Raw genomic sequence first — 14,166 nt, forward strand, 5'->3', positions numbered from 1 at the left:
GATATGTATATTTTATATAAATTGCGAGCATATTTTGTTTGTATTCTGTTTTATGCTCTGTGAAAAATTATGGCTATCGTATGATCAATATAAATGCTCTTCGTTGAATTTAAGATTTAGATTAAAATCAAAAGAGAAGAGAAATAAATTTTATGATCCTAACAATCCTTCATTAAACCTGAATAAACAACTGAAGAATTTCAGTGGAAAGAAGATCGTTAGAAAAATTATATTGGACTTCCTGACCACAGGAACCACAGTACGACCGTACAGATAACAACTCTCTCGAGGAACCGTTCCAAAGGATTACTTTGCTCCTCAAGAGATCACATTGTTTCAATGACATCATATATTTTTTATTGATAAGGTTGGCTGGCCAGTTGTCGAGAAAGGGGCGATATAGGCAGAAGAGGAAGAGATGAAGCATGCCTTCTAACTGAAGGATGCCAAGTTCAGCGGAAAAATAATCCTAGATTATCCAGTATTTTTTCTTTCTTCTTGTATTATCCTTCAAACAACCCGTCTTAAACTCTTGTCACTGGATCGCTTGGTCTCAAAGTAAAATGTATGTATTATCTCGAAAATTGTAACATCCCACCCTTGATTAATAAGCAAATATTAAAACAGATATTTGCTTCTTTTCAAAGACCACAGATACTTTTTTAATGGTAATTATGAAAGTATGACTGCGCATATCTTATCAGAAATGGGGCATACGCATGTTATTCCTTTTTATATTTTTAAACCTGCAAATTAATAAACAACCAATTAATATATTTTTTTTAAATTTTATTTATTTATTGATATTTACAACTGTATAAAAAAATACAACCAGTAAATTTGATCATAATGACTTAATGATATGATACAGGATGTAGAGAAACTACCCAGTAGTAGAACTCTAAAAACAGTTTACAATATAAGGTCACGAGGCCATCTTCTTTTCAGGCGCCTCGGAGGATTGCTAGGAATGGAAGAGGAAGCAAGGTTAGAAACGTGTGGGTTTGGGTGGCTAGGGAGTTTATTATGGAAGGAATAATATCAGGTTCGGGCTAGATCGGTTACATAAGGAACATTTAGGTCTTTATGGATGGTTTTATTAGTAACAAAATAAGGAGCATTGAGGATTTTACGAAGGATTTTGGATTGTAAAGATTGGATACGAGAGGAATTCGAAGGTTTAGTGGAGCCCCAAAGCTCAACTCCGTATGTCTAGATGGCCGTTATTATTGTCATGTAGATCAGTCTTTTGTAATGATTTGGAAGTTTAGGCCGTTTGTCTAGTAAGTGCTATAATAGTCGGAATCTGCGTGCAGTTTCCTGTCTTTTCAGTCTTGTGTGAAATTAATATATAAATTACAAAACATTTACTCTGGTTCTCATTGTTTTCTACCATAATTATTCAAAAGTATTAATTTAGGTAAACCTTATGTATTTAGCAACTGAGGCTGGTATGACGTAAAAATCTTGTTGGACGCTTCACCTGTGGGTGGCTATTCACTAGTACTGGCCATTGCTTAAATAATGTATTTAAGAAACTGTTGTAGCCGAGTGAGTTTAAGTGTCACTTTATCTACTCACGACTGGACAGCTGTACCGGTTCGAATCCGGTCTGGGAGGTTGACTTTTATTTCGTGACACTCACACGAAATGAAAAACCGACCGTCTCACTTTGGTTAGAATAGTTTGGCACATGTACTACTACCCCCTATGCCAGAAATGGCGAAGTAGGGCTAAAAAACAATGTATTTATCGAATAAATAAAAATTCGATTTCAAGAAATAATTATTTCTGAAAAAAATTATTTGTGTTTATTTCTTGAAATAATTATTCTACTAACTGGAATGGTTGTACTTGCGTTCCATGTATTTACTTGTCACACTACGTCTGATGTGTGTTAACACTGCATGTAGCGTGTATTAACCATCATGTCAAAGCTTACATGACGCAACCAGCACAAAATGATCCATTACTTCAAATATCAATACATGAAAAAAATAAAAAGTGTAAAGTATTATAGGATGGCAATAGTTACAAGGAGTGACGTCATGCTGGCTGTATTAAGACTTTTACTTTGTTAAAATATTGATAAGTTTATACAAAAATAACTGATAAAACTATTTCCGTTAAACCTTGGAAATCTTTGTATTAAGCAAACTTATCACCTAAAGGATGTTTACCTAAAATCAGCGACGTATGCATGCAATCCAAAATCCAACAAGATTTTTACGTCATACCGGTCTCAGTTGCTAAATACATATGGCTTACCTAAATTAATTCTTTTTGAATAAATGATGGTAGAAACTGGCATACGCCCATTTGGAATACTTTGTTGCAGTAAACTAGAGCTTAAATGGGGTGTTGGTTTTTTAAAATTAACACCCTTTAAATATATCATTGGTTTCAAATGAATGAAAAACTTAATCTTAAAGAAATACTAGAAAAATTTTCGATTTTGTGGACGTCTTTTTTTTCCCCAATCATGTGTAATATAAAGCTTCCCTACTTCAGTAATTATCACTGTATAAATCGCTTAAAATGTTGGTGTACCTAGAAGTAACTATAAATATTTTTACGTCAATGAATACTTAAGTAAAAATGCTGGACAAAATACGATGGTAAAAGATTTACTACTCCCTGGGAGTCTGTATCTGTTATGTACCCGATTTTCAAAATTGTCGTATTATATTTATAGGTTTATTGTCAATAACTCCTAAAGTTTTACTTATGCACTTAGTAGTGCATTTAATGCGCTTGAATTTGAGACCTAATGGTAGTTGTTACGTTCAATAGCTTCCGAGATACAATTTTTCAAACACCAATATTTTTTCCAAATAACCAGGAAGTACAATTTATGAATTTATTTCGGCAAGTATCATGAAAACCTCTATTCTTAGGAAAACAATCATTATGAACTACTTTATGGTGTATTTAAGGTGCTTCAAATTGAGCCCTAATTTACCTTCAATATTTTCCTAGATACAATTTTTCCAATAACAATATTTGTAGCAAATAACGATAAATAAATAGTTTATGAACTTATTTTGGCAAATATGATTAAAAAATGCTACAGTTTAGGAGATGTTCATTATAAAATATTTAATGGTGCACTTAACTAGTAGATTGAGCCGTAAGAGGCATCTCTACCTCAAATAGTTCCTGAGAAATACAACTTTTCTCAAGATATTACTCATTTATAATATATATTATACCCATTTATATGTTTATAATATAATTTAGTATTTCAATATTGTGCAAAATACTAAAATCGTGTCAGAATATTTATAAATTATATAAATGTGTACTGTAGGAATAAAAATATCAAAAAGTAATTATATTTTACCAGATAATGTGATAATTAATTAATAATCAATCAACTTGAAATTGTTTGAAAAAATATTGGCAGTTGAAGAACAATATCTCGGAAAACATTGAACGTTATGACTTCTATCTAAACTTAAGTTTTGCAAATTGATACTGTTAAAAAAGCTATACTACAAGCTTGTATTTCAATTTCAGACTTTCCTGACTCATATACATATATGATACATATCAAAAATGCAAATTATCCAAAAAAGTTCAAAGTCTGGGGCAAAGTCTCAAAATCCTATGTGACAGAAACACATACAGACACTAACGGCAAGAAAAATGATAATGGCATCTTATTATTATCTTAGATTTTCATTTTTGGGACTTTTATAATTAATTATTGTTGTTAAAACTTATCGAAGACTGTCACGTACAGTTATAGGTACACGAGAGGCGGTCGGTGAGATCCAAGCACACTTTCTACGCTGCACGGCACAGTTGTCGGATGTGGGCATACTCCACTTCATAGATAAGGATGACAACTCACTTCTGAGTAATACATTCCTGGTTTCTCTTTTACACTGAACGGCTGCTTGTCTCTCGAAAGAAGAATTATAGCAGGATTATGCCGACTCCAGGTCACCGTGCCTGCGGGAACGGATCTATTTCAGGAGAAACAAATCAATTTAATGGAATCGGCCTTGATAGACTGTTTTCTTGTTTTATGCAAAGCTATATATAATATAAGCAGAAATATAATTAAATATGTGTATATTTTTACTTCTACTTACAATATGAATATACATATGAAATATATGATAAGGAGATCTATTGCAATTGTGAAAAATTTTGAATCCACGTTTTCCGCTGAGATCTTGCAGAACATTAATTTGGTCAAAGAATATGGTCGAAATCGAATGAAAAAACGGCGTTTTTTACTAACTCTTTCAACAAAATTCAAAAGAGTAACTTCAAGGCCTTTTTCACCATAGAAATGGCTGGTAGCATTAAATTACATTCATTAATTTTATTAATTACAAAAAATAATAATAAATAAAAACTCTTGAAAACCTACACATTCTGCTCAGTCTAAGATATATTCGGTTGAAACACGACAAAAATTGTAAATTTTTAAATTCGTTTGTTGATAGCTGTTACAATTTAAGTTGTTTGTGTCATTTTGATTTTTTTTTTAGAGATGAATGAGGAGGGGGGTGGGGAGTAGAATATTGAAAATTTTACTTTTTGAATGTTCTCGCCGATCACAGGCTAAAATCTATATTTTAGCCAATTTTCAAGTTTATACCACATCTAGAAGTATGGTAATGTCAATTGTACAGTGAAAATTGACTCTGTCTGTGAATTACAGAACGAGTCACACCAGGATTGTGTACCATTTAGATTCGAAACTTGCTAATAACACTAATTTTTATGCTCTAGAACTATTGTTCTTAAAATGTTTAATTTAAAAAAGCCGTTTGCACGGTAGAGATGTTAAATTAAATTAAAGTTGCTATACTCAATTTCTTGCTAAAGCTGGTGAAAGTCATTTATTTCTGCCACGTCTATTACGCCCATATTCCTTTAGCGAATTTATAATGTTGGACCCTCATTCGGTGGATAATTTAATGTTCTTTCATTAATTATAAAATGAAAGTTCCACTAGGATGCGCCGTTTAAGTCATAAGCCAGAAACTGAAAAAAGTACTTCCGACCTGGACTACGACTTGGAACTAGACAAATTCAAGATATTAATATCTGACGTTATATGAACACATTAAAATCATTTGTACCTTTCTAACACTTAAATCAAATCAGATCCTAGGCTACGAGGCTTATAACGATTCTGATTGATATCGATGAAGGTACAATTAAATGTTCTTTATTAACATCAATTAGGGATCATTCTAATTGAAAAAGTCTGAAAGGCATTATTATAGGATTAAATGCAGTATTTTCAAAATAACTTCCTCTATAGTACCACTAATTTTTTTTATTTTAAATTATTAGCTATTTCTTATTATCATATAAATGTAAAGCTATTTCTTATTGTCTTAATAATAAAAAATGGATGAATATGAATCATGAAAGAATTTGACGATAAACTAAAAAAAAAAAAAGGTTAAAAATGGAACAATTTCCGGAAATAGATGGGATATTATAGATGTATAATATACAGTTGGAAAGCTTATGATTTTATAAAAAATGATATCTTACATTTAAAGTCGCAGAAGTGGCAAAAAGCTCTTATTAAATTGAATTTATAAGTTACTGTTTATCTGTTTCCATATTTATTTGAACTGTGAATTTTTACTTCCACTAACTAATATGAAATATATTGTATGGGGAAGTATTGTCATTGTGAATAATAAGGACATTTCTGTTTCGATATTACCAAGATTAATTTCAACTCAAAGTAGAACGGTGAGTTATACGCTTTAGACACCAGATTTTTTAAAGTAATAATGACTTGAAATTTATCTAATAAACATAAGCCCGAAAATTATAGACTGATGTTGCAGTAATCCTGTTTTGTAATTTTAATATTCTTGTTTCTAAATGTTTCATCGATCCGGCAAGAGTTGAGCCGTATGTCCCCAGATAAGTTGATACAGTTCTCAATACACGGTCCTGATAAACTTTTTTTTACTCATACCAAAGTCATTTCTGATATACACGGTGTTATCATTTAGGTAAAAAACCTATTTTAACCTGAATGGGAGGGTCAACGTTTTCATTTCGTGGGGTCACTAGGAAATAATAGTTAACCCCTCTTCCCAAGCTAGATTCGAACAGACGCCCCTGCAGACTTGAGATTGCTTAGGTGACGCCTCAATTCTCTCGCCAACAACCTACTTCCTGAAAAATTATATAATCTTTATCAGCGTGACAAATGCAAGATCCTGATTCACTCAGCAGTTTTTGTGTAGTCATCTCAGTTAAAGGTGGGCCCTCTACTAGTCCTGTCCAGGAAACGGAGCATTTTCAAAACAAAATATTGAAAAAAATAACCATAAATTCTGTTCAAAACGTTTCACAAGAAAGTATCATTCCAAACTTTTTTTTTTATAACATAAAAATTGTATAAAACATTTTAGGTTTACAAAAACTGATTATATTACGAGTAAAAAGGTAGCTACAAGATTTCTTTAAATAATTCATTTTAGCAATAGATACATTTATTCTGTTTCTAAATATCAGACTCTATACTAAGTCAATATTTCTTCCATTAACATGATAAAGTGCATTTATATGTGTCATACAATGATATAAAGTAGATGATAGATGATCGAGGCTATCGGTCACTTTTTGTGGGAGAAAACTTGGAGTTTACGGATATTGATTAGAAGGAGATAGTGGGGACGATTAAACGGTTTGAGGGTTGGTATGGCTCAAAGGGATATTTGAGAGATAAGGGGTTTCCAGGAATGTGTGTGGTAAAAGGAGACTCCTGTTTTTAACTAGTTTATGGAATGAGATTGAGCTATTTTATGTAAAAAAAGTATCTAGTATTATTATAATGTAGTAGTAAGCTACGTTTTAGAATAAAACTTCTGTCAAATGTAAATATTATCGAGGAAAAAAACATACTGAGAAATATTGAGTGAAAGAGTCCGTAGTATTTTTGACACTAGGCCAGTATTTTCTCCCCCTAGGGTATACAACTTAATCCTTTAATAGCTTGTGGAAGACTCGCTTTGGAGAGGAAATATTTGTGGTAAACTAACAATTTGATATATATTAGCAATATGAACTTATTATTTTTATAAAAACTAAAATTTTGAAAGTTGGGGCGACGGTGACAGCGTATTAACGCGCTCATCTACCAACCCAAAGGTTGTGAGTTCGAGCCCGGCTATACCCGGGATTTTTTCAAACAAATAATTACACCATACTCACTCGCAGCCTCTCCCGGGTATTTGTGAGGCCCGTGATCAAACGTGGCACTCACGAAAATAGGCGTGGGAGTGACGAACGCACCCTATGAAAACCTCGTCAACATAAACGCGATGTGTTTCCTTAGTAAAACGCGCGAGGCCTTGGACCTCCACGGTCTGTCGTGCCAGAAGAAGAAGAAGAGAATTATGAAAGTGTTGTGGGAAATATTATGTACTTATACATGAAAAGTTGAATTTTGATTGTTTAAATATTTCTTTCAGGCTGAATGAATTAAAACTTTAATTTATTGCATTAAATTGTGCTTTTATTTTTTGATTAATAGTTTAGACATCTAGAAGATAATATAGGCATATCTAAAATAGAGTGGTTCGAGTTTCTGTAATCTTGGAGATAACATAACTAACCCATTCTAGGACTTCAATATTGTAAGAGAGTTATGAATATACAAGAAAAATCTTCCGTGGCACGAAACTCCACAAGAAATTTCAGTTTCATAATTAATGGAGGAATCTTTGTCCCCCGTTTTCCAGAAGCAGTTAGTTGAATAATATAATTTATTATAAGTGGAAACAAGCTTTTAAGTTATAAAGTTAAAAAACAGGAACTTTAAAGATGTTTTAGTTAATTTGAAAATAGAACTTCTTGAGAGATAATGTATAAATTAAGAGAAAATAGTAAGATTCCTGTGACTTACATCTCCCTTTAGACATCGGCAAAAACAAGGAAGCTGATCTAGATGCTCATGCTGCTAGTATATGGGTCCTATTATCGAAGTAATACAAGTCATTAATTGGATTGGCGTAAATGAGGAATGAACATTTAGTTCCTGGGCCGATGAGTGATGTGGAACATGTGAAAAATTGAGGAAGAGTAAAGACAGGTTGGGAAAACTACTTCTAAAACAAACTGAAATAATGTTGGATTGCCACAATGGTCATTGGCCTTCCAATCATGAGCCTTAGCTATCTTAAGAGACCACAAGGTACCTAGTGTGACCGAAACAACAGAAAATTTATTTACGTTTTTACAAAAATCGATTGGTATCATATTATATAGATAATCCAAAAAATATATAATCAGTGTAATGTAACTCATGCTTTTTGTTTTTAAAATTCTCAAATTTTAAAAGAAAAAAAACCATGCAGCATGCTAATTATTCTCTAATTGTAGATGCATTTATAAATAGACGAGTTTAACTTACACGAGGTATTAAGTAAAGTCAAACTAATTAACGTGTTTATTTGGACAGATTTGGCTGACATTCAACAGTTGATGTTTCCCTTAGTGATAGGCGATTTGTGGCTGAGGGGAAAAGAAATGATTATTCTAAACCCTGTAAAGTAAATGATCCATTGTAAGAGACCGCTATCTCCTCTTTCCTCTGCCATTTTCCGAAACCACAAATGACCAGGTTAGCCTTTTGATAAATGATAGCTTCATTTCCGCCATCATTGGGGCCATCACTCTCTTCAGCGGCCGTTCCACGTTACCACAGCCATCAAGGCGAAAGTCAGCCCTCGGCTTGAGGTGACTTCATCTGACGTCATTTGGACAAGCGCTAGTCCAAACAGCAACAAAACATGCCATTTTAGAAGATTTCCATGCTTGAAAGTAATCGGAACCTGAACTCCAATACTCCAAAATCTATATATCCAAGTATTTAATTTAATGAAAGGATTTGGATGAATAATGAAAGGATCATGCCATAAAATAACTCTGCTAATGTTTTTACTTTTATTTTTCGCTTCGCTCCTTTTACGTGCCGAGCTGCATTAGAAAGTTTTTAAAGATAAATGGCTCAAACGAATTTGAAACGCGGCCAGAGTTCTCTTGACATTCAGATCATTCTGGAGATCAGTTAGGAAACCTATATACCTATTCTGAACTCCAGCACTGAGTGAAATTTTATATTTTTAGCTGATTCAGTGTAGAATTCGATTCGTGAACCTCAAGTTGTATTATAAATTTTTTTTTAAATGTCAAGTGCTGATTAATTATTATTTTTTAAATTTTTATGAATAAGATTTCATATTATCATCAATGATTCAAACCTGGATGTTGTATTTTGTCACCCTTGAAACAATCTATAAAAATTCGACAACTAATAATTGCATATTAATTATTACATATTTCTTTATTATTCATGTAGGAATTTAAAAAAAATTGTGCTCAGAATCGAAAATTTTCAATCGCATTTGATATTTGAGACATTAATGGAATTTTTTAGGAACGGTGGACGGTACTTAGTTGGTACTACTTTAGGAACGGTGGACGGTACTTAGTTGGTACTACTTTTGCTTACGTATATTCTTCGACACGCCAATATTTTGAAAACGGTTCGTTTACAAACCGTAAAAGAAAATAAATTAAAAAAAAAAACTAAGTAAATAAAAAAATGAGTAAGGTATACTGTCCTATGTACTTGAATGACTAATTTTTATGATTTTAATTGCAGATTAATTATGATTGCTTTTTTTTTATTTATACAAATATTATTTCATCTTATCATTTATTCATATTATAAACCTGTTTGTTTAACAGTTACTACTCTTGTAACGATATAAGAAAATATGAAATAATTTCTAGTTTTTGAGGCATAATACAATGCTTAATACAATAATGCTCATTATTTAAAATTGATATGTTTCAGCGAAATTTCCAGATAATTATTATAAATAATGTATTAATGTTTTATAGTATTTAACCGTCTAAACACTCGATTGAGAACTGTTATTCAAATATCGTTATTGAACCAATGTGAGTTAGTGATACTAACGGCCACGGCCTAGAAATCATGGTAGTTAAAGCAATTTTTTTTTTTGCTCAATAATGTACTCGAGACTGACGACCTTAAAACATCTCGTGATTTTATAAGTTTACTAGGAAATGAGGATGCAGAAGTTTATTAAGAAACAGTAATAGGCGGAAATGAAGAGGTTTTTGAGTGTTTCCTCGCTCTGGTTGCCTTAACGCCTGTCAGGCTCCAGGGGAATAACACTCACAACTAACTGGAATCTTACCATTATTAAAATCTTTAACAGTCACCGTAGCATGTCTAACCAACCTCTAGTTGCTTTCAACTTTTTGGGGGGAATTCAGACAACTCGAGCGCCATACAAACTGACAACATATAATTATCATGTAGTGTAACGGGATAATTTTAAGAACATAGAAAATTATTTAATAATATTTTATAATTTAACCAGCTTGGTGACCCAGCTCTTTTTATAGTGAAAATCTCCGAATATAATCCCCCAATTTTCAAATCGCTCAAACACTTTTTTTTACCAACTATCTTGAACTAAATGATTTTCCATCAAATTTACCCCTGTACGTAAAGTGTCCCTACACAACATTAGATAATTCGTTTTTTCCAAATAAAAACACGGTTGGGGTCATTCCGGGATCCTCATTGGATTCACGGAATTATTTAGATTCCTCGTGACTGTTTTCGTTGTGTAAACATTTGTACAGTACCTACCTAATGCGTGAATCATACCAGAGTGAGATTTTAGAGACGGAAAATGCAACTTGGGAGAAAGAGGAAAAAATAGGAATGGGTTCCTCTGGACGAAACTGAAATGTATGCCTACTTAGGACTTAAATATATAGAATCCAAACCTGTGGAGAGTAGGAAGAATGTTTGGGTGATGTAATACCTTTATACAGCTGTCTGTAAAAATCCACAAGTGCACAACAAAGGGAGCATTAGACACGACAAAGAGGTCAGAAAATATACTTACAAGAGACAAAACAGCAGATGCTTAATTGTCTTGTTTATGAACTGGATCGATAAGGTTGCTGTAAATGCATTTGATCTGCTGGAAAATATTCAGATTGAATGGAAACAAGGGTACTTACAAAAATGGTGTTTGGTTCTGCGCACTCAGTAAAATATTGGTTGAACCAGCCATATCGAGAAGATTGAACAATAACCATTGAAAATGAGTCTCGAAATGATGCAAAACGTCTTGGTAACAATCGAGGATAAGCATTGTGCTTGCGAGGAGATTGAAGTAGAAGAAGCAGAATACTCAGAACCAGGTGGGACCATATAAAAAAGAATGGAATAATAAATTACGTTTTTTTTCTTTCTAAAGAATATTTAGATAATATCTAAATATTTTTAAAATCCACTTCTAATATCCATTTTGCCATGTATTCTGACTAACAAGATAGAATATTATTACTAGGATTAATAAAATAAGTAATAAATGCAAAAATTCTAAAAGGATACTCGCGGTATCATGTGCTTGTTTCAGGCCGTGGTATTACGAAGGTTAAATTAATTATTATTACAGCTATAAGTAAATAAAAAATAATAAAATATCTGTTGTATCCACTCACAAGACTTTCCTCACTTCCAAGTCCAATAACAGTATGCCGTACCTTTAATAATATTAACAATTTTTAGTTTGCATAGAGTAGACGAGAAGATAATTTCAATTATCTTTCAAACCAGCATTTGAAAAGTTATTGGAGATTAATAGTTTCTAAATTTTTTGAAAAAAACTAATACAAGAGGTGGTTACTAATAAATAATTTTCTGTACTATTTTTTGTACCTTTTTTTACTAACTTTTACTACCCATTGTTTTTACTTTTGGGGACCCATCACTCTACAACCGTCACATAGAGAGAGTCAACTAACAACCTTCCATTATCATTATTCTAATATTTGGGTGGAATATGAAATGATAAAATCCGAGGACAAGCTACAAGCCACGGACGTGGAAACGCCGATTTCAATCAAACTTTTTTTGTGTGATATTAGGTGGAAAAATATTAGACACATCTGTGACTTTTTGTTTTTAGAAAAATCGAATTAGATTTGTTTTAACATTTCTTTATAACCCTTAAATGTGTATTTAAATAGAGATAATAATGTGAACCTGTACGACCCATGAAGGTTCCTGGGTTCAGTACTTTGTAAGGAAGCACTGTTTTTACATTCATGGTGATACTAGGAGGTGATTTTTTCACGATCATGCTCAACCGCTAGCTTTTTCTCCAATTATGGGTACACACTTTATGAGGCAATGTAACAGAAAATAATTATCTGCCCGAATAAGTAGAAATAAAATATATGAAATTTTGGACTTGATCTTTAGAGTTTTTTTTTTGTTTTCTTCTGCCGGTATTCCTTTTTGTTGAGAAACATTTATAATTTTATACAATTTTATTCCAAAGTCAAGGGTGTCCAAATGTTTGATTTCTTTGGAGAAATTTTTTTAGCAGTACTGCTACTTCCCAACCATCAATCAATCACCTCCTTAAATAAATTCAAATCTGATAAATTTATGATTATATTGTCGGAGGCCTCTCTTAACTGATATAGAGAATGTGGTTGTATAAATTTTATATTTGGTAGTTTTATTAGTTTTAATGTTATTTTATATAAAGTGTATTTTTTTCTTTAATTATAATTGAACAGAGCTCAAATTATTTTCTTTTTTAAAGTTGTATATATTATTTTATGTTCATTTTATTATTCTTAAAGCAAGTGTGTTAACGATTTTTTTTCCGTACCCTTCTGTGAAAATAAAATAATAATTAAGTAAAAAAGGTGTAAATTGTAATAATGCTTCCTCCTTTTACCCAAAGGTATTTTAAGGGGTATAGTGAAGTCCACTGTGTGTGGACCGTATGTCCACAGTATGTGCGAAGGTGCCAAATGCGCGTTAGTAACGTAGTAGCTAATATGTGATATAGTAATATGATAATGAGTTTTTTTGCACCCCCCTGACGAAATAAGTACTTGAATACATACATACAGGTAGGTATATGTATATCTGGTTCTTTGATAACGAGTGAAATCACATTACTTTTATTTATTTATAATAGAGATATCAATCTACGGGTAGCTATCAACACCTCATTATAATTGATATAAGAAGTAAAGGTAAGAAATTCACTTCTTATATAAATATAATATATATTTAAAATGTCAATCAGCTTTACGTGGTTTATCGCTGCACGACTAATCGTTTGACATTAATATCTAAAGGTCGTTTCTTGAAAAACGTAGCGTTCTTTAAGTCTCAAGATCAGTGGTTCGCAACCTTTTTTTGGCGACCGAACATATTGCGTATTAGTAGGAAAATGGCTGCATCATCAGTATCATTTGATGCAAATAGTGTCAAATGCCGTATTTTTAGCAAAATTTAAGTAATACTAAGATACATAACAAAAAACCTGTGCATAATTTTAAAAAAATCTGAGATTGTAAGATTGAAAACTGTTAAGAGTTGACGTGGAATGACCCACTTCGAAATTATTCCACGGAACTCCAGAAAGATGCACATGGAACCCTTATGTTCCGCGGAACTCTGGGAATGGGCTTAGATATTGGAGGGAGTAATATCAAGTCCCTGTACGTCAGAAGAACATGTTAATGGCCTTTCTATAGAAAAATCTCCTGCTGCATAGAAAACAGCTCGTGGGATTTCGTATTCTTTCCTCAGATCAGTAATTCTACTAATTAAAGGTTTAACGACCGCGTGGACCTTGAATCTGCACAGCCCGGAAACCAAGAACAATACAACAAGATCTCATCTCCTTTGGGTGGCCTCGATCTTGGAAAAAGATGTTGAAGGTTAAGGAGGATTTAAAGATTATCGTTCTTTATGAACATGGTATTTACTGCAGAATGCTGGTAGATTTGTAACCTGCAATAAATCCTATTTTGACATGCTGTATTGATTCTAAAGGTCACAATCTGAGATTCTTCATTCATTTTTGGATGCTCCTTTTTTTCATAAATTAAATAAATCAAGTAGACGTTAATATCCAATATATTCAGGCCAAAATAAATACCTATCCTTCTATTGTACACTATGATTCTTTTTGCCCTTATTTTCCAATCAATTCCCGAAAATCCTCCGAGGCATCTATAAACGAGTCTCCCAGGACCTTCTGACATATAACTGATTAAATTAGATTGAATTGAATTATATAT

The 14,166-nt window shown here is 32.4% G+C and overlaps 2 protein-coding genes across 3 annotated transcripts in view; one reads left to right on the forward strand and one right to left on the reverse strand.

Moving 5' to 3' along the window:
• LOC106689162 (uncharacterized) overlaps positions 1-14,166 on the reverse strand; it is a 92,359-nt gene that overhangs the window by 27,092 nt on the left and 51,101 nt on the right. The window lies entirely within an intron of this gene.
• Positions 1-14,166, forward strand: part of LOC106689161 (uncharacterized) — a 127,065-nt gene that overhangs the window by 21,173 nt on the left and 91,726 nt on the right. The gene's annotated exons all lie outside the window — the stretch shown is intronic.

Source organism: Halyomorpha halys, unplaced genomic scaffold, assembly GCF_000696795.3.
Source record: "Halyomorpha halys isolate HHAL.00 unplaced genomic scaffold, Hhal_1.1 Scaffold1287.1, whole genome shotgun sequence".
Classification (NCBI taxonomy): domain Eukaryota; kingdom Metazoa; phylum Arthropoda; class Insecta; order Hemiptera; family Pentatomidae; genus Halyomorpha; species Halyomorpha halys.